Source organism: Neofelis nebulosa, chromosome 17 (genome assembly GCF_028018385.1).
Source record: "Neofelis nebulosa isolate mNeoNeb1 chromosome 17, mNeoNeb1.pri, whole genome shotgun sequence".
NCBI lineage: Eukaryota > Metazoa > Chordata > Mammalia > Carnivora > Felidae > Neofelis > Neofelis nebulosa.
The window spans coordinates 45,149,754-45,171,003 of record NC_080798.1 but is presented as its reverse complement, the minus strand read 5'-3'; positions in this window follow the sequence as shown (position 1 = coordinate 45,171,003).

Below are 21,250 nucleotides of genomic sequence, written 5' to 3'. Positions count from 1 at the left end.
CCAGCTAGACTCTACCATGAACAGTTTACAATACTTTACCTTTTTTATTGTTTTTTCTAGGTGCCGATATCATTGTGGGCATTATCTCACTTAATCCATGAAAAACTCTCTGAAGCTTATACTGTTATCACTCCCATTTAGTGGATGAGGAAATTAAGGCTCAAAGAGTTAAAGTGACAGACAACAAGTTTGTCTACAAAAACGCTACTCCAGTTATACTCACAAAGATGGAGGCCAACCTGAGCTGAATTCAAGGGAATTTTATTAGTTCAGTTAATGTTGGATATTTGTTTTCTGAAATAGAGGAGTTTCCAGATGTAAAACTTAACAAAAGGAGTCTAGATGCTGAATAGGAAGGGATTTGCTCTTTTGGATTTCATACTTAGGGTATTGATTTTTTTATTAAAAAAAAATTGTAAAGCTGAGATATAGGCCCAAAGATGTTCACTACAGGGTTATTTATAATGAGAAAATTTGGAAACAATCTAAAAGCTCCAAACTAGAGAAACAGCTAATGTTAAAAAGTGTTTCCTTTGCCTCGTGGAAATATTTGTCAATCTAGCATCAGACATATGTGCATAATCCAAGTGTAATATGACAGTCAGGAATGTAAATGCTAAGATTGCACATCACTCTCCCTCGCATAAAAAAAATAACAGATTGAATACCAGAAGCAGAAAGGAGGAAAGGATTTGGAAAGGGCACTATCATCTGGGCCATGTATCAGGTGCATTTGGCTCAGTCCTGAAAAGCCTAATAGTAGGTACAACACGACAAAATATCACCAGTCTCCTTCACCGTGCACACATGTGTTGAGTGCTTATTAGGTGCAGATACTAGAGACCCACTGGTGGAGGGAAAAGATTCCTGTCTTTGTGAGGATGGCAGGCCATATAGGAAGGCATTGCCTTACCCGTACTCTGGGTTCTATCAAATGAGTAGTTTAGGAAAGACTCTTCTCTCTGTTAATACGTAGAGCAATGGCTCTCAAACCATTGGGCAATATCCACACATCCCCAGCCCCCAAGGACATTTGACAACGTCTGCAGATACTTTTGATGGTCACAACTGGCAGTGGTGGTGGTGGCAGTGCCACTCGGATCTAGTGGACAGAGGTCAGCGATGCTGCTAACCACCTACAAAGCACAGAAGAGCGCCTCATGTCAGTAGTGCTGAGGATGAGAAATGGACTTAACAGAGACTCTCAGGATCCTTTCTTAGAAGCTACAGAGAAGGAAAACCCGGAGGGGGACGGATGTCCCACAGGAAGGTGGCAGCAGGCATATGTGTGCAAGGGGAAGAGGATTTGCCTGGGTGATTCTGGAGGTTATTAGGCAAAACTATGGGTAGAGACAGTCTCAATTTAGTGAGAATCCTACTCCAGAAGTTAATTTGTAAATTGCTTCTTTGGCATGTCTTGGGTCCCCTGCCTGCCTTCCTCCAGAAGGAGTCCATATGGTGAAATGAAAGGCTCTTGGAGATGAAATCAGAGGATCTGGGTTAAATCCCAACTTGGCAATAACGAAAATCACTTTACTTTTCTGAGCCCCCAATTCCACTTTTGAGAACTGGGGTTGGAAACGCTTGCCCACCCCTCCCCACTTCCCCGCCCCTCCCACCCACCACTGCAGAGATGAGAGCAGGTGTTTGAACATGCCTGGCTCGCTGCAGAGGCTCAAAGGTGACACTGTCATTATTACTGTTGGTGTTTTCACAAGGCATCATTAACTGAAAAGAGTGGTTATAAAACAGAACATATTTTTTAATAATAAATAAATAAAACAAAACAGAACATATTGTATGCATCCAGTTTTTGCTCGATCTGAATATTTGCCGAGAAAATAGTCTAAAAGTGATTCTGTCAGATGGCTAACACAAATTGTCCCTGAGTGAGGAGACAGAACAAAACAAAACAGAAATAAATATATTACCTTTGGGAGTAGATAGTAAATACGTGGTATTTAAACTCTTAGAGGTTATTTTTGCCAAAAGATATTTTATGAAAAGAGAAAGATATTTTAGGATGTGAGGAAATACCTAGGATACAATTTCAGCAAAAACAAAGGCAAGGTAGAAATTGTATGGAGTGGCGCTGTCTACGAGCTCCATGTGGCCGGGCTGAATTGAGATATGGTGTAGTGGAGAAAAAGAAAGATCTCAAAGACTTCAAGCGACTGTAAAGTGTCTCACTAGTAATTTTAATAGTGAGGATATGAGGAAATGATTCCTGTGTGAAATATAATGTTAAAAGCAATTTTACCTTTTTGTGTTCATTTCTCTTTAACGAGGCTACCAAAACATTTAAAATTACATGCGTGGCTCACATTTGTGATTCAACTATTTCTTTTGAGTAGTGCTGAAATAAACAATATAAGCTTGACCGTATTATGAAAAAAAGACAGAAAAAAATAGAATGGAAAAATACCAAACTCATCCCTATGGCTCAATCTAAATGACAGGATGATGGGTGGCTCTTTCAGTTACTTTACACTTTTGTGTGTTTCCCTAACGTTCTATGGGGTGCAGAAACCTCTGTGATAATCTCGAAAAGGGCAAAATGAGTCTAGATTCTCTCCTGTGTTCCAGAGCAAAAACTGTCCTTTCTCAAAATGCATCCTCAGGGACTGTTATTTTGTAGGGCGAAAAAGGATTTTTCTAGCCGGCTGACCTCTCTTTCAGTCCCGGGTGGAAGGGGAAGGTCTGGCATCCAGCTCCCCATTCCCCGTGGGTACAGGGCGACCTTCTCTGGGCCTTCCCCACAAAAAGGGAACAGAGGGTGTGAGGACTACGAGGAGCGGCTCAGTGGATGCTCAGAACATCCCTGGGCAAGGAAATGAGTCATCCAGTGAGTCAGCCCCACCACCCTGCTTTCGTTCTCGGTATTGTTCCACATCGCTGCTCCTGAGTCTGTCACCCTTTCCCCCCCGAACCGTATGCGTGGCCTTGAGTTGGCCCTGGCGGACCTGGCTGAGAAGGGCTCCCGGGTGCTAAGTACCTAAGGTGCGTCTTTCACGGTGCTGCCTGTCACCACATAATCTCCGTTCACCTGTGTGGCGACGCACTCAACACAGGTGTCATTAGGATTCTCGTTTCGCAAATGAGGAAACTGAGGCACAGAGAGGTTAAATACTTGGCCGAGGGTCGTAGCTGGGAAGAGGGTAACGTGAGATTCAAACTCAAGCTTGACTCCAGAGCACGTGCTCTGGGATGGGGCAGGGCCCCCCCCCCCCCCCCCCCGGCACTCTGTGTTTTCTAGAGCCCGCCCAGATGAGACTGAGAAGTATTTAACTGGGGTCTCTCCACCGCCCTCTATGTCGGGTGCCCGGGGCCCTGAAACGGGCTGCACACCCAAAATATAAGTGGGCTGCTTGCTCTCTTCCAAAATACGAGTCTGGGAGAGAGTCTGAGTCTGACATCAGACGTCTACGCCAAAGTATGACTTTCAGCCTGTAATGACACCTGCAGGAAGCAATTGTGGGTGAAATCCTGCCTCGATGGTAGGGTGAAAGACTAAAAGAATTTCTGCCAGCGGGAGGCACACAGGGGAGACATGCGGAGGAAAAGGAGGGTGTTCGTTCACAATTCTGCTCTTTCCTGAGAACGGGAGCCCACCTCCTCCAGGAGCCAAGCCTTGCCTTGGGTTTATTAGCAGGGTAGGTGGGGCAAGGCCGAGTAAGCTGTGCTCACGTGATGTGGCTGCCACAGAATGCCACCCCCTCACAGATTCCACCAGGGGAGAGTCATGCCTCGGCAGTAAGCATTTCTCTGTCTCGGAAACCTTTTGATTTTTAAGAAGAATTTCATGTTTTTATGTGTAACACATTCACGTGGTTCCAAAATTATATAATGCTTATAATAAACATTATATATAATATTATTATATAATAACAATTATATAATTTTCGAACCACGTGAGTGTACTACACACACACACACACACACACAGAAGTTATTTTTGAAAGTCTTCCTCCTACGGGGTCCCCATCTGCCCAGTTCCTACCGCACCCCCATAGTTACTGCTGTTATTAGTTTCTTGTGTATCTTTTCAGAGTTTCTTTATACATATATAAATAAACACAAATAGACACATACAGACAGACACACACACACGGGCACACTCTGTCACCCTTCTTTTTCTACAAAAGTTACAGGCTCTTTTCACAAGAGTGAAAATACTGGAGAGAAGAACACACTGTTATTAACACTTCAGTGAAAAGGAGTCCATAGGTATTCTTCTGGGGGGAACTGATGACCTGGGCCCTTTTCCTTTGTTTTCACGTTTTTTTAGAAGTCAGGTTTCATGAGACATAACTTATATACAGTAAAATTCACTCTTTTCAGTGGACAGCTCTGTGATTTCTGACAAATGCATACAGTTGTATAGCTACTACCAAAGTCAAGATACAGAACAGTTATTTCTTAAAAAAATGTTTTTAATGTTTTGCATATATTTGAGAGAGAGAGAGGGAGAGCAAGCAGGGGAGGGACAGAGAGAAGAGAGGGACAGAAGATCCAAAGCGGGCTCCATGCTGAGAGCAGAAAGCCCAACGCGGGGCTCGACCTCATGAACTGCGAGATCATGACCTGAGCCGAAGTCGGATGCTCAATCAACTGAGCCACCCAAGCGCCCCAAGATACAGAACAGTTCTATCCCTCCCCCCAAATTCTCTCATGCCCATCTCTAGCCGTCCTCTACCCCCATCTCCAGCCCCTAGCAACCCTATCGGCGCCACCAGCCCCAGCCCCTAGCAACGACTGATATGTTCTCTGTCCCTATAGTTTTGCTTTTCCCAGAATGTCACGTAGATGGATCAGGCAATATGTAATTTTTTGCATCTGACCTTTTTCACTTACCAGACTCCTATTCCATTGTATGGATGTATCACAGTTTGTTTATCCATTCATCAGCTGGAGGACATTTAGGTCTGCAGTTTGGGGCAATTATGAGTGGAACTTCTATAGACATTCATACACAGGTTTTTGTGTGAATATACATTTCTCATCGACCAGTATGTCGGAGTGGGATTACAGGGTCACATGGACAGTGTGTATCATCTCATTTTCCATCCTTACAATCGTGCTGTGATCTGGCCTTGCCAGCTCGTTCTCAGAGGGGATATCTGAGGGCCAGAGTGTTTTAGTAGGGTGTCTCCCGCATCATCCATCAGGTAAGTGGCAGAGACAGGATTTGAACTCAGATCTAATAACAACAACTGCCTTCTGCTTGTAACTTTGATGTAACACTGGCTTTCCACCACCCGGTTAAAAGGGGTCAGAGATATCCAGGCGTAAGGGCTAAAGCCGCGAATAAAATACAAACCTCACTTTCTCTCTAATTTTGGCTCCCTTAGAAGAATTCAGTCTTCTGGTTGAAAGGAAATCCCAGCGGGGCCCCCTCTGGGCTGGTAGTACACTCTGTTGCCTCAAGAATATTAGCTTTCCCAAAGGGAATGATTCCTAATGTTTATGAGTGGGTCTGGAATGTGCTCTTAAAAGTTTATAGTTCACTTAACATGCATCATCTCATCAGAGAACGATTTCGTGAGGGGGTGGACCTGTCTCTCCCTGTAACCCACCCACAGAGCCACCGACACCTGGTGAACGTCGGCAGAGGGAGCCTATTTGTGACCCTTATTATTTCACTCTATTCGGAGCTGCACACCCCTCCCTTTGTGCAATGACAACCTGGCAATTCCAAACGCCCTCCTGGCACGCCTGGATTGGCAGGGTGGTGGCCTGGAACGGGCACGGGCCCGGGACTCCAGGCCTTCCCTTGGCATTTTGTTGGGCATTAGGAGGGTCCCAGGATGGAGGAGGCAGTGAGCAAATGTCAGTCCCCTTCCCTTTCCCTAACAGAGAGACAGGTACCAAGCCAGCAAGGAAGACCCCAGAGCTCAGTCAGTGAGCTGTGGGCTTCAAGCAAGTCGCCTCCCTACTCTGCGCCTTTGGTTTTCACATTCATAAAAGTGGACCAGCTCCAAGTTCACTGTATGGAATGTAATCATAAATGTAGCCTTTCAGCCTAAAGAGGAGGGATTAAGGGAAAAACCCCTTAATCTCCTGGCTGCCTAGAAGGCCCTGCTCTCTCCGAGCAGAGATGAGACTTTACAGCCGTGGAGAGGCTGCTGGAAGTGGCAGGGAGAGGCCTGAATCTTACAGATCACCTAGGGCCAGGCCCACAAGGGGAACCAAGAGAATGTTTCACCGGCTCCTGGAAGAATTCTCTGCCTCACACTCGTTGTAGGGGATGTGAGTCTCTGTTCACTGGGAGTAACAGTGCATCTTCCTCCTGGGGTTTTGAGGATGGGGACTGGAGGACATATGTTCCTTGCTTAGCTACCTCACGGATTGTTTCCGGCTGAAACGAGAGTGTGTGGGCCACAAGTATCACGTGCGCTCCTTTTGGCCCACAGGTAGGGTGACCAGCTTGTCCTGGTTTGCAATCTTAGTTCCACATCCCAGAAAACTCTTTAGTCCTAGGCAAACCGGGATAGTCAGTCACCCTACCTACATACCCATTTTTTTTTTAATCAAAAACTCACAATGTTCAAAGTTTAGAATTTCACAGTGAACATTCCAAATGTCTGAAATCTATTAAAAACCATAGGACCTGTCAACTCCGTGCCCACATATGCACACGGAAGCAACGGGCCGGGGCTGCGGGTAGCAGCTTCCCTTGGAAGGGCCAAGCGCCCACCACTTTGCCACAGTCCCCATCACTCACTCTCGTCCTTTTTTCTTTTTTTAATATTTATTTATTTTGAGGTGGGGGAGGGGCAGAGAGAGAGAGGGAGACACAGAATCTGAAGCAGGTTCCGGGCTCTGAGCTGTCAGCACAGAACCTGACATGGGCTTGAACTCACAGGACCTGAGCTGAAGGCAGACGCTTAACTGACTGAGCCACCCAGGTGCCCCAAGATTGACTGATTTAAAGGGTTCTGTAATCTAACACAGACCAGTAGGAGTAGGTGTCTGGATCCAGGGTCCATTGGGTTCAGAGACTTGGGCTCTGCCCCAGCCAAGATTCCGTTCCAGCTTCTCCTCACAAACTTTATTGTCTCAGGCCTGCTTCTGCACATGGAAGGGAGAAAGGAGCAAAGGCAACTCTGGGCTCATATTTTTACTATTTGAATCCCCAAAGAGGGGAAAAGGACGGGTGGTGAGTAGTGGTGATATTCTCTTCCCACCAGTTGGAAGATCCAGTTAGAAAAATCCTAGGGGGGGCGCCTGGGTGGCTCAGTCGGTTGAGCGTCAGCTCAGGTCATGATCTCGCATCCATGGGTTTGAGCCCCGCATGGGACTCTGTGCTGATAGCTCAGAGCCTGGAGCCTGCTTTGGATTCTGTGTGTGTGTGTGTGTGTGTGTGTGTGTGTGTGTGTGTGTGTGTGTCTCTGCCCCTCCCCTGCTCACGCTCTGTCTCTGTCTCTCAAAAAATAAAATAAAACATTAAAAAGAAAAGAAAAAAAAATCCTAGGGAAGAATTATGATTGGCCTGGCTTAGCTCTTAGACCAATTGGATCTGTTCCTGGAAGAAAGAAGGGATGGGTGTTAGACCCAAATCATAGCCACTAACTGGTGGGTTATGCAGGTTTTAAAGGAGCTCCAGAACCCTCCAGTCTGGGAAGCTCTTCTCTGCAGTCTGGTTTTTTTTTTTTTTTTTTTGTACCAATTATAGTAATCATGATGGCTTAAAATGTGCCAGGCACTGTTTTAATTGCTTTGCAGATATCATCTCATTGAATCTTCTCATCGATCCTTTAAGGAGGTTTATTATCCCTGTTTTACAAAGGAGGAAACTGAGACACGAAGTAGTTAAGTAGTTAGGCAGCTTGCCCAAGAGGCAGATCTGGGCTGGGAGGCCAGGTGGTCCGGCCAGGAATGCCATGCTCACTGGCATCAAAGCTGCCTGTCTGGAGAGAGCCACACACTCCACTATGAAAGATCCGTCACAGCTGCCTGTGTGGCGGCAGTGCTCAAAGGTGTGGCCACTAATGGCGTGGCTTTCCATCTGTGAGCATGGGTGAAGGACTGGGTGAGAGGTCCCCCAGATTCCTGCCATGCTTGCTGCCCGTGCTGGGGAAGCTGGCTTTGATCTGCCTCTGGGCCACTGGGCACGGCACTATCTGTCCATCTAGCCCTCTGCCAGGCAGCCTGGCCCAGACTCCTTCTGCCGCATTTTTGCTTCTCACCAAGTCTGCAGTCAGTGACCCGAGCCCTGCATCAGGAATCAGAAAAATCATATTTTGAATTTTGCTTTGTTTTGTTCTGTGTTCCTGGTCCTGGCTCTGTCCCTAACAGAATACAAATAGCAATATGTTCAGTTGTTTGTCTGGGTTTTAGGGAAATTTGATTCATTCTGACAACTGTGTAGTGAAATTTCTTCTCTGAGCCTGACTATGTGGACAGGGTTATAGCAATAAATGAGAAGCTGACTCTGCCCTATAACAATTTAGGCTACTTTTATTTTTAAAATCCTTATCTCTAAACTGCTCCATTCTGGATCAGGCAAAAGTTTTCTTGATGGTCTGGGTCCCTTCAGTTTCCGACCTATGGGCCACAGTCAGTCTAACTGCTCTAAAATACTGCTTTCATCCACAGCTGGGAATTGTTTTTTTCTCCTAGGACTAAATCAGACCTTTATTTGTTTACTTATTTTTTAAAGTTCACTTATTTATTTTGAGAGAGAGAGAATGTGGGGGAGGGGCAGGGGGGGTGGAGAGAAAGAGAAAAATCCCAATCCTAAGCAGACTCTGCATTGTCAGCATGGAGCCTGAGGTGGGGCTCAAACCCCTGAATTGTGATATCATGGCCTGAGCTGAAGTCAGAAGCTTAACCAACGGAGCCACCCAGGTGCCCCTAATTCAAACCTTTCAATCAGATTCTGTTTATGTCTGATAGTCTTCCCCCTTTACCACCCCCACCCGCTGAATTGATTTGCTCCCTGCACTGTTAACCAGCAGGAATTAGGCTTGTCTATTACTGCCCTCCAGTCCATATCCCTTCTTTGGAATGTCCCTTATCTGCAGTTCTTGGTAGGCTTAGGCAGTCATGTTTAAATCACATGATTTGCCTTCTGACCATAGCTGATTGGTTCTAAGTGATCACCTGACCCAGGCGTACCCATCCACAGGCTAAGCTGAGCCAATCAGCCTCTGCTTCCTCCATATGCTGCCCTAAAAGGCTCAGAGAGCAGACGATGATGGCCGGCCCTGGAGCAGGAGGGTCTTGTGTTGTCAGAGTGTAAGCTTGCACCAAGTAAAATCCTAGGAAGGGAGGGAAGCAGGAGAATGGAGCATACACAGAGAGAGGGGCAGAGGTGAGAGACCACCCATGAGGCAATGCAGAGGGAGAGGCAGGGAGGAGAACCAGCCCAATTTACCAGGTTGAGCCCTCTCCTGTCACTTTTGAAGTCCACTTCCTAGCCTTGGCTGTCTAATATACCTTTTAATAGAGTCTCAGTTAAATTGAGCAAGTTTGACATGGCCTGAATTTCTTGCAACCAAACTGTGACTAGAATGTCAAAATATTTCATCCATTCCATCACTATCACATCATTTATTACAACAATAAAGTGCAGATATTCCACCTATCCCCAATGGATGGTAAGACCTTTAATTCGTCTTTTTATCCCTCCTTTTCTCCCTTGCCTAGTACATGGTCTGCGCTCGGTAAGAGCTTGAGGAAGGAATGAAGGAATACTCATCTCTGAATTTCTCTGTCTCGTTTTCCAGCCTCCCCCATCTGGCCCCACATCTAACCTCATTTCCCACTACTCCTCACTACACACCCTACGCTGTGGTTAAACCAGTCTCACCGAGACATCTGACCATTTCTCTGGGCCTTTCCTCACGCTGGAATGCCCTCCTCCCTCTTCGCCTGTTTATCCTTCTAATATCACCCCCCTCCTTCTGCATTCATTCCTCAAATATTTACTGAATGCCCACTCTGCATTGGGCATTATGCTACATGCCAGGGTACGGCGGAGAACAAGACAGATAGGCTTTCCTTCACCATGTTGTTAATTGTCTTACGAACTTCCTCCAAGAGCTCCCCAACTCCCACTCCTTACCTCCCTCATCTCTTACCTCTTGCAAGATTAGTTCTTAGTACCTCACACTGCTGTTTGTTAACAGTTTCTCTTGAATTTGTTTGGTCTCTCCCCACCCCTGCCCCCAGCCTCCTCCTGCAGGCTCGATTTTATGTGCCTTGAGGGCTGGAGCTAGAATTTTGTACTTTTTCTATTTATATTTAGGTGGCTCAGCATTGGGAACACAGTGGGCACCTAAAAAATAATTCTTCACCGCTTGCCTGCTTGATTGAAATTGTCTCCTGCCCTCTTGGCCTGGAAAATGGAAGGACAGAGAGGTATTTGTCTGTCTTTGCAATCCCAGGAATAAACATCAGCCTGGGTTTCAGCTGATCCCAATAACCCTGGCCATAAAGCACCATCTAAATCCAGGGTAGAGATGAACAAATAGAGGTTTTATTTGTTCTGTTTAGTCCGGGGTACTCTGGGGGAGGGCTTCACAGACCTCCTTGCCACAAACCTACGCTAACAAACAAGAAGTCACTTCTTTGGCCTCCTGTACAGCGTCCTCTTACCTACAAGTCAACTCCCTTGTCTCTGGCCCTTCTGAAAGACACCTTTCAGCTCTGCATCTTTACTGGGTGGGAGGGGAAAAAAAAATAGGGGCGCTAGATTTCATTCTCTCCCAGACATAAGCAAAGGTGGTTCTTCCCACACCAAGCCCAGCAAGCTCTCACCACAGAATTTCTCTGCAGAAAGAAAGTGCCTTTTTGAAACACAGAGTTACTCTTTCAACTCAGGAAGGGGAAAAAATAATCCACCAACCAACCCCGAAACCTACGCTTGGCCAAAATCCTGAGCTCAACGACAGGATTGGACTGAATCACTGCTCTTTGCTCTGATTGTGTCAGCAACAGGCAGCTGAGAGCTGTCTCGTCCTCCCAGCAGAGGCCCTTCTGCCATATTTGCGCCTAACTCTGATTCCCTTTTTGCTTGTAAGCAGTGCCATCTTAACTAATGCAGGACAGGAATTAGGTTCAACCCATCTGGTTGAGTCCAGGGACTGACAGTTCTGAGAAAGAAGCTGTTCCATCACAAGGGGCTGACCTCTTGTGTCTAAAGCTCAAGCCCAACTCATTCTAACTCTGTTGCCAGTTCGAAACACTCTACAATGCCTTCAACATGAAGTCTTAGCTCACAGGGATTCTAAGCTCCACACAACAATAAGTAGAACTTTTTGGAGCACCTGGGTGGCTCAGTTGGTCAGGTGTCTGACTTCGGCTCAGGTCATGATCTCACAGTTCGAGGGTTCAAGCCCCGCATCGGCCTCACTGCTGTCAGCACAGAGCCTGCTTCGGGTCCTCTGTCTCCCTCTCTCTCTCTGCCCCTCCCCAGCTGGTCCTCTCCTTCTCTCTCTCTCAATTAATAAATAAACATAAAAAAAAAGTAGCACTTTTTGAACACGTCTTCCTAAGTGCCTTGCCCTCACTGAACATTATTTATACATTATTTCATTTGATCCTAAAACAACCCAAGCACCCCTATGAGGTAGGTACGATGGTAATCTCTATTTTATAGATACAGAAACTGAGACCCAGAGAAGAATCTCTGTTTTACAGATATAGAAACTGGCATCCAGAGAAACAGACTACCTCGTCTATACCTACTACATGATGGAGACAGGACGTGGACCCAAGCCAGGTGATTCCAAAACGGGTACTCTGCAACTCTATGCCAAGGGTTCTCTCTTCATCCTCATCCTTCTAAGGAGTCCTCATTCTCCAAAGACTGAAGGAAATCCCATCCCCTTCCAGATATCTGCAGTCTTCCATGGCCTTCCCTAATCTGACTTACTTCCTTTTACCTGTTAGCACCTCTCAGGCCATTCTGAAATAAGCATTCATTCATGCAGCAGATATTAGACACCTACACTAGGACTGTTGTATTCTATATAATCATGGACTCTGTTCTAGTTGAGGGAGGACAGACATTAAAGAATATAGGGGGCACCTGGCTGGCTTAGTTGGCAGAGCATGTGACTCCTGATCTCAGAGCTGTAAGATCAAGCCCCACATGGGGCACAGAGCTTACTTTGAAACAAAATGGGGCACCTGGGTGGCTCAGTCGGTTAAGCACCTGACTCTTGATTTCGGCTCAGGTCATAATCTCATGGTCGTGAGATCGAGCCTCATGTCAGACTCCATGCTGAGTGTGGAGCCTGCTTGGGATTCTCTCTGTCCTCTCTTCTGCCCCTTCCCTGCTTGCACATGCATGCTCTCTCTCTCTCTTTCTCTCAAAAATAAATCAACATTTTTTTTAAAAAAAGAGTATAAGTACATGACACTATATGCATAGTAGGTGACAGTAAGTGTTAAAGAGAGAAATAAGAAAGAGAAAGAAGATTGAGAATATCTGAGAAAGTGTAGACTTTCAGGCAGGGTGGCAAGGGTGGGCCTTACTGAGAAAATAGTACCAGACTTAAGATCTATAGACATGAGAACGGCCGTGTAGGGCAAGGGCATTTGAAATGGAAGGGCAGCTGCAAAGGCACTGGGGCAGTAGCGTGCCTGGTATGTTCCAGGAACAACAAGGAGGCCAGTGTGGCTGGAATAGAGTGAGTCAGGGAAGAGCAGTTGCAGATGAAGTGAGAGGGAAGAAGAGGCCAGGCTCCGGAGCCTTGCAGGCCACTGGCAGGGTGTTGGCACTCATTCTGAGTGAAATGGAAAGCCACTAGAGGGTTTTGAGCAGAGATGCATTTTAATAGTGTCTCTCTGGTGGTTGTGTTGAGAGCAGGCTGAAAGGGGACAAGGTTGGGAGGCTATCTATAATCCAAGTGAGAAATGATGGCAGCTTGGATGGAGGGCAGTGGTGACAGCAGTGAGATTCTTGATGTATTTTGATGTTAACTCAGTAGGACTTCCTGACAGATTAGAGATGGGAAGTGAGAGAAAGAGAGGAGTCAGAAATGACACCCAAGTTCTTGTCCTGAGCATCTGGAAGATGGACGCTCTATCGAGATAAGGGTGGAGGGACAGTTTGAAGGAGGGCTATCAGGAGCTCAGTACTGGATATGATAAATTTGAGATGCCTATTCAAGATCTAAGTGAGTAGGTGGAGAAATACACAGTTGTGGAGTTCAGGGGAGAGATCTAGCTGGAAACACAAATATGGAAGTCATTAGGGTGTGGATGGTATTTTTTAGGCCACAAATATTGAGTGAAATCATCCAGGGAGTCAAAGCAGCTAAAGAGGTGAGGTCAAAGGACCACGTCCTGGGGCACTCTAACATTTAGAGGTCAAAGAGATGAACAGGAACCAACTGGAGACTAAGAAGGAACAGACAAGGAGGTAAGAAGCAACCCAGAAGCGTTTCAAGGAAGAGGGAGAGATCACTTGTGTCAGATGCTTCTGGCTGATCAAGTAACAAGAAGACCGAAAATTGACCCATCAGATAAATAGAAGAAATGCTTAATTAAATAGTTGCCTTGTTGTGTTTAGATGTGTATTCACCTTGACTTCTCAACAGATAGCAAGATTGGGAAGAACAGGGATCGGTTCCTGTTGTTATTCTGTACCTGGTTCCCTTCCCCCCACCATGCCTCTCCTCCCCCTCCTCCAGTTGACCACCTCTACCCCTACACCCGGCCATTTGCTGGGGTCTGGAGGTTGACTTACCAGCCAAGGGAATCTTGGTCCTGAGCTGAAGCACTAGGACAATCTCTAAGGCAAGTCACTGTTTCCAGATTTGGCGAAGGGAGTAAGATGCCACTACCACTTTAAAGAGGATGAAAGGGATAAACTGAGGGTGGTAGAAGGGGAAGATGGAGACACCAATATAGAGGGAAAACAAATTTTGCTTTTAAAAAATGCCTGTAGCAATTACTGTTGTCAGGAAGCAAAGGAATTTATCTTGGGGCTGCATGGCTCCTTGATTTAGATAAAGTCATGAATGAGCCTTTTCCAGTTGGCTCCATCCTGGAGCCTTGACTAGGGTAGGGGTTGAGAATTAAATTCCTCTGCACTGAGTTTTTCCCTGGCAGGTGAGGAAGACAGGCGTGTCAGAGCCTGGGAAATGGGAGAAGAGAGATGGGAGAAAGATGGCTGGCACAGAATTCCCAGAGGTGGGGCGAGGCTGAGGAACCTGTTTTAAGAACAGTGAGGTCTAACACTAATTTCTTTGAGCTTTTCGTTGAAGTAATAGTAGATACAGAGGGAAACGTGGATTTTCACAAACCCACATAACCTGCACTTAAGTCAGGAACCCCAGGAGCCCCCGTCATGTTCTCCTCCAATCATGACTCCACCCAAGGGCAATCACTATCCTGACTTTGAACAGCACAGACTAGTTTTGCCTGTTTTTGTACTTTATACAAATGAGTTGTGCCTTTAGCATCTGATTTCTTTCATTTCACATTGTGTTTGTGAGGGTCATCCATACTGTTGCGTCCAGTCCATCTTACATCCTCACTGCTATAGACTATTCCATTATATGATGATAATGCAATTGATTTATCTCTTCTCCTGTTGATGGGCATAGAAGTTGTTTCCATTTGGGGGCCATTACAAATAGTGCTGCCACAAATGTATTTGGACGTGCCTAGTGTTCACTCCCCCTCTCCCAACAGTTTATTTGGAAAATTTTCAAATATAGAAAATAGAAATAGGGGTGCCTGGCTGGCTCAGATCGTGGGGCGTATGCCTCCTGATGTTGTGGGTTGTGAGTTCGAGCCCCACGTTGGGTGGAGAGATTAAAAATAAAATCTTTTAAAAAAAAGAAAGTTGATGGGGCGCCTGGGTGGCTCAGTTGGTTAAGCGGCCGACTTTGGCTCAGGTCATGATCTCGCAGTCTGTGAGTTCGAGCCCCGCGTCAGGCTCTGTGCTGACAGCTCAGAGCCTGGAGCCTGTTTCAGATTCTGTGTCTCCCTCTCGCTGACCCTCCCCTGTTCATGCTGTCTCTCTCTGTCTCAAAAAATAAAATAAAAACGTTAAAAAAAATTAAAAAAAAAAGAAAGTTGAAATAATTGTATAGTGAACATCCTCTATATGAATCACTTATATTACTAAAAAGTTAATATTGTACTATATTTGCTCTGTCATGTATCTATCCCTTTACCCATCCATGAAGCCATCATTTGCCTCCCCTTTTGATGCATTTCAATGTAAGGTGCACTTTCCCTAGCGGTATACTTCACCCAAAAACATTTCAGTATATATATATCACTGACAAAAGTTACTATTTATTCTTTGAGGGAAAACTGTACACAAAGTAAAATGCATTCATGTTAACAGTATTATTATTCAATGAGTTTTTGAAATGCATGCATCTGTATAACCCAAATGTCTATCAAAATATAAAATATTATTATCATCCAGAAAGTTCCCTGTGCCCCTTCCCAGTCAATGTCCTCCCCGCACAGCCATAGTGTTCTCATCTTTTTTTTTTTTTTTTTACCATAGATGAGTTTTGCCTGCTTTAGAATTTCATGTAAATGCAATCATACAATATGTACTCTCTTGTCTAAAGCTTCTTTCATTCAGCATAATATTTTTGAAATTCATTCATGGTGTTGCATAAGCAGTTTGTTCCTTTTTATTGCATGAATATACCACAATTTGTACATCTTCCTGTTGACTGACATCTGGGATGTTTCCAGTTGGGGCTTTATGAAGAAAAATACTATTACCATTCTTATACTAGTCTTTTTGTAGACATATGCTTTCATTTCTCTTGGGTAAATACCTAAAACCAAAATTGCTGGGTCATAGGGGGTATGTTTAGTTTCATACAAAACTGCCAGACCTTTATTTCAAAGTGCTTACATGTTTTTACACTCCCACTAACAAAATAGGAAAGTTAATATTGTTCAATCCCCTTGCTAACGTTTAGTATTGTCAGTCTTTTTAATTTAAGTTATTCTGGTGGGTATGTGGCAGTACCTCATTTTACATTTGTTTTAATTTGCACTCTTTCTGATAATTAATGATATTGAGCACGTTTTCAAGCACCCACTGGCCATTCATCTATCTTCCCTTGTGAAGTGTCTGCTCAAATTGTAGCCATTGTTTTATTGGGTTGTTTGTCTTTTTTGCTCTTGAAGTATAGGTGTCTTAAAGTCCTAAAGGCCAATGCTTTGTCAGATAAATGCTTTCTTTACAAATAATGTCTCCTAGTCTATGGCCTGCCTATTCATTTTCTTGAATGTCTAAAAAAAATCTTTGCTTATCACCAGGTCATGAAGATGCTGTCCTAGGTTTTCTTATAGGAGTTTTATCATGTTAGTTACTACACTTAGCTCTATGATCCACCTCAAATTCATTTTTGTATATAGTACAAGATAATGTTGTAAGGGATATCCAGCTGTTTAGCATCATTTATTGCAAAGACTTTCCTTTCCTATTAGATTGCTTTGGTACCTGCCAAAAATTAAATGGCCACTTAAGTGTATTTTTGAACTCTTTATTCTATTCCATTAACCTAATGGTTATCCTTATGATAGAATCATGCTGTCTTTTTTAAGTTTATTTATTTATTTTGATGGGGGTGGGTGGGGGCAGAGAGAGGGAGAGAGGATCCCAAGCAGGCTCTGCACTGTCAGCGTGAAGATCAACACAGGGCTCAAACCCATGAACCCATGAGATCATGACCTGAGCTGAAACCGAGTCGGACGCTCAACCAACTGAGCTACCCAGGCGCCCTGCGTACTGTCCGATTACTGTAGCTTCAAGGTAAATCCTGAAATAGGATGAGTTCTACACTTTTTTTTTCTTTCAGTATTGCTTTGGATATTCCAGGTCCTCCACATAAATTTTAGAATCAATTTGTCATTTAAAAAAGAAGGTGGCTAGGATTATGAAGGAGACTTTGTTAAATCTACATACCAATACACTGGAATTGACTAATAATACCGAGTTTTCCAAGCTATGACATGGCATATTTCTGCATTTATTAGGTCTTACTGAATTTCTCTCAGCAATGATTGGCAGTTTTCAGTGTATAGGACTTGTCTTTTGTTAAATGTATCCCTAAGCAGTGTATGTTTTTGTTTGTTTTTTATTTGAGAGAGAGTGAGACAGAGAGAGAGAGAGCACAAAAGGGGAGAGGAGCAGAGAGAGAATCCTAAGCAGGTTCCGTACTATCAGCGCAGAGCCCCATGTGGGGTTTGGTCCCACAAACCATGAGATCATAACCTGAGCCAAAATCAAGAGTCATACACTCAACCAACTGAGCCACCCAGGTGCCCCTGTTTTTTGATACTATTATAAGTGGAATTTTTTTTTCCACCTGTATGCTGCTGATATACAAAAATACAACTGATTTTTAAAATTATAGCCCTGTATCATGTGAAGTTGCTAATTCTGGTTATTATTTCTGTTGTAGATCTCTTAGTGGTTTTTTTTTTTTTTTTTAAGTAATCTCTACACCCAACATGGGGCTTAAACTTACAACCCCAAGATCAAGAGTCACAGGTTCTACCAACGGAGCCAGCCAGGCACCCCCCTTGGTGTTTCCATATAAACAATCATGTCATGTACAAATAGAGTACTTTTTACTTTCCAATCTTTATGTCTCTCGTGCTACTGCACTGACTAGGATCTCCAGTACAATGTTGAATACCAAAGGTGAGAGTATACTTGCCTTGTTCCTAAGCTTGGGGGGGGAAGCATTCAATATTTCACCATTAAATATGATGTTGGCTCTAGATTTTTCACAGATATGCTTTTTCACATTGAGAAACTTTTTTTCTATTCCTAACTTGCTGAGAGCTTTGTCATGAATAGATGTCGAAAACGTATAACGTTTTTCTACCAGCGATTATCTTTTTTTCCTTCTTTTTGATAATATGGTGCATTACATTGATTTTCCAATGTTAGACCAGTTTTTCATTCCTAAGAGAAATCCCATAGGTTATGATGTATTTTTATATACCATCAGATTTTATTTGCTGACATTTTATTATGAATTTTTGCATCTATGTTCATGAGAGATATTGGTTTTTAACTTTCTTTGTCCCTCCCTCTCCCTCTTTCTTTTTTCTTTTCTAATGTCTTTCAAGTTTTTGGTATCAGGGTTACACTGGCCTCACAAAACAAATTGGAAAGCATTCCTTTATTTTCTGGAAGAGTTTTTGTAGCATTGGTAATACTTTTCTTAAGTAGTTAATAGAATTCATGAATAGATCATCTGGGCCCAGAGTTTCCTTTGCAAGAAGTTCTTGGTAATGCATTGTTTATTTACTAGCTAAAGGGACATTCAGGGGGTCCCTGGGTGGCTCAGTCAGTTAAGTGTCCAACTTCAGCTCAGGTCATGATCTCATGCTTCATGGGTTCGAACCCCACGTCAGGCTCTGTGCTGACAGCTCAGAGCCTGGAGCCTGCTTCAGATTCTGTGTCTCTCCCTCTCTCTCTGCCCTTCTCCAATTCGTGCTCTTTCTCTCAAAAATAAATAAACATTAAAAAAATTATTTTAATAAAATAAAATAAAGGGACATTCAGATTTTCTATTTTATCTTATATCAGTTTTGGAAGGTGTAATTTTCAAGGAATTTGTCCATTTCCTCTACATTGTCTAATTTATTGGCATAGACTTGTTTATGACATCCTTTTAATAGCCTTTTAATATCTTTAGCACAGTGATATGCCTTCTTTTGTTCCTGATATTGGTAGTCTGTCTTCTCTCTTTTATTGGGGGGCAGGGGGAAGGTGGTCAGTCTGGCTAGGGGTTAATCAATTTTGTTACCTTCTCAAATAACCAACTTTTGGCTTTGCTAAATGTATTATTTATCTGCTTTCTATTTTATAATTTCTGTTCTTCTCTGTATCATTTCCTTCCTATCATTTACTTTAGGTTTACTTTGCTCTTCTTTTTCTAGCTTCCGAAAGTGAAACTTAGGCCTTTTTTTCCCCAATATTAGGTTTTACAGCTATAAATACATCTCTAAGAACTGCTTTGTTTCATCTTGCAAAGTTTGGTATGTTTTATTTTTATTATCATTCAAATCAAAATATTTTCTAATATTCTCTGGGATTTCTTAGACTTTTTGTTGTGTAGAACTGTGCTGTTTAATTTCCAAGTATTTGGGGTTTTCTACATACATTGTTATCGATTTGGAATTTAACTCCATGGTCGTCAGATAACATACTCTATATGATTTTAGCCCTTTTGAATTTATTGAGATTTGTTTTATGGCCCAGAATGTGATTTACCTTGGTGAATATATCAAGGGCACTTAAACTTGAAAATAATGTGTATTCTGGTGGGTACTTTGTTCCATAAATATTTATTAGATTGAGGTGGTTCAAAGTGTTGTTCAAATCTTTTACATATTTACTGATTTTTGTCTAGTTGTTTTTTATAATTGCTGAGAGAGTGGTGTTAAAATGTCCAACTACAATAGTGTATTTGTGTCTTTCTCCCTTTATTTCTGTCATTCTGTTAGTTTTTCCTGCATGTATTTTGAAACTCTGTAATGTATGCTTATTATACCTTCCTGGTGATATTTATTATTATGAGGTTTCTTTTTTAATCTCTGATGATAGTCTCCATCTTAATACTTCATTTTATATTAGTTTAGCCACTTCAACTTTCTTATCCTTACTGTCTGCATGATACATCTTTTCTCATCTGCTTCCTATCGACGTCTTTTATGTGTCCCTCATAGAGAGTATTGTTGGGCCGTGCTTTTCTATCTGGCAGATTCTGCCTTTTAATTGAAGTGATTTAGACTAGTAACCTTAATGTAATTACTGATATGGTTGAATGTTGGTCTACCATTTTACTATTTTTTTTCCTCTTTATCTCCTGTTGTTGTTGTTGTTGTTGTTTCCTCTGTTCCTCCTCTCTTGCCTTCTTTTCGGGCTAATTGATTATTTATTAGAAATCTACCCTCATTTATCAATTAGCTTTTTTGTTATACTTCTTTGCATTTTTAAAAAGTGATCACCATAGAAATATAATATATATCCATAACATGTCAGTCTATTTAGAATTAATATTGTGCCACTTCATGCAAAATATGTATTAAGTGTTACATCTATGTAAGTTAAAAACCTCACAATACAATGTTAAAATGTTTGTTTTGGGGGCACCTGGGCATCTGACTCTTGATTTTGATTCAGGTCATGTTCTCAGGTTTTGTGAGTTCAAACACTGCATGGGGCTCTGTACTGACAGCATAGAGCCTGCTTGGGATTCTCAGTCTCCCTCTCTCTCTGCTCCCCACTCTCAAAACTAATAAATAAACTTAAAAATAATGTGTCTAAATTCTATTTTTAAAAAAATGTTTGCTTTGGGGCACCTGAGTGGCTCAGTCAGTTGGGCATCCGACTCTTGATTTTGGCTCAGGTCGTGATCTCACGGATTGAGCCCCCACATCAGCACTGTCAGCACTGAGCCTGCTTGGGGTTCTCTCTCCTTCTCTCTCTGCCCCTCCCCTGCATGCCCACGAGCTCTCACCAGAGAGAGAGAGAGAGAGAGAGAGAGAGAGAGAGAGAGAGAGAGAGAGAAAGTGAAGCTTTAAAAATGTTTGCTTTAAACATTTATAAGTATTTTAAGAAATGGAGAGGAAAGTGATTTCTTATATTTATTCTTTTTTTTTTTTTTTAATTTTTTTTTTTTACTGTTTATTTATTTTTGAGACAGAGAGAGACAGAGCATGAACAGGGGATGGTCAGAGAGAGGGAGACACAGAATCTGAAATAGGCTCCAGGCTCTGAGCTGTCAGCACAGAGCCCGACGTGGGGCTCGAACTCACAGACCGCGAGATCATGACCTGAGCCGAAGTCAGCTGCCCAACCGACTGAGCCACCGAGGCGCCCCTATTTATTCTTTTTTTAATTTGTAAATGTTTATTCATTTTTGAGAGATAGAGACAGAATGCGAGTGGGGGATGGGCAGAGAGAGAGGGAGACACAGAATCTGAAGCAGGCTCCACGCTCTGAGCTGTCAGCACAGAACCTGATGTGGGGTTTGAACCCATGGACTGTGAGATCATGACCTGAGTTGAAGTCAGAAACTCAACTGACTGAGCCACCCAGGCACCCCTTATATTTATTCTTATATTTACTATCTCTGGTGCTCTTCATTATTCCTGAAGATCCAAATTTCGACCTGGTATCATTTCCTTTCACTCTGAAAAAACTTCCTTTAGCATTTCCTACAGTGCAGATCTGTTGTCTATGAATTCTCCTAGGTTTTGTTTATCCATAAATGTATTTATTTAATTT